This window comes from Marmota monax, unplaced genomic scaffold (genome assembly GCF_021218885.2).
Source record: "Marmota monax isolate L192 unplaced genomic scaffold, Marmota_monax_Labrador192_F-V1.1 WCK01_AAM20220418_F8-fsc00015, whole genome shotgun sequence".
NCBI classification, from domain to species: Eukaryota; Metazoa; Chordata; class Mammalia; order Rodentia; family Sciuridae; genus Marmota; species Marmota monax.
The window spans coordinates 6,100,630-6,101,176 of NW_026692194.1; positions in this window are offsets into that span (position 1 = coordinate 6,100,630).

A 547-nucleotide genomic window follows, 5' to 3' on the forward strand; every position below is an offset into this window, starting at 1 on the left:
TACCCTCTCTATACAGGAAGCCCCAAAGCAGTACATGTTGCTCCCTTCTCTGAACTAAAGAGAACTCATAACAGACAACACAGGCTAGGAAAGGAAGTATTCCCCTCCTGTCACATGAACTGAGCTGGATTTAGGAAACCATGTGTTCAGTGTAGGGCTCCATCAAGGCATTCCTCAGGATAGGGAAGCTCATTAGCTTTTTGATCCTCCTCCCAGCACTGCTACAGATCTCTCTTCCTTGGACTTACCCACCTGGAATTCCACCGTGGAGTCACTTATTTGGGACTCAACCACATGAGATAGTTAAATTTTAACTTTGCCTTGTAATGTTAAGTAGAGATTCTCCCAGTAAGGAATGGGAGGTTTAATGCAGTTGGTGGGACTATAGGGGGATCTAAGACCCAGGCAATAAGGCAGGGGATCCCTGAAGAGAGGGGGCCATGTGGTGGGGGTACCTAGAGCTGCCATCCCATGAGTGATGCTGGCATGGGGTGGACAGGTCAGGGGCCCCATCCAGGTAGGAGAGGGCACTTAAAGGAAAGTAGGA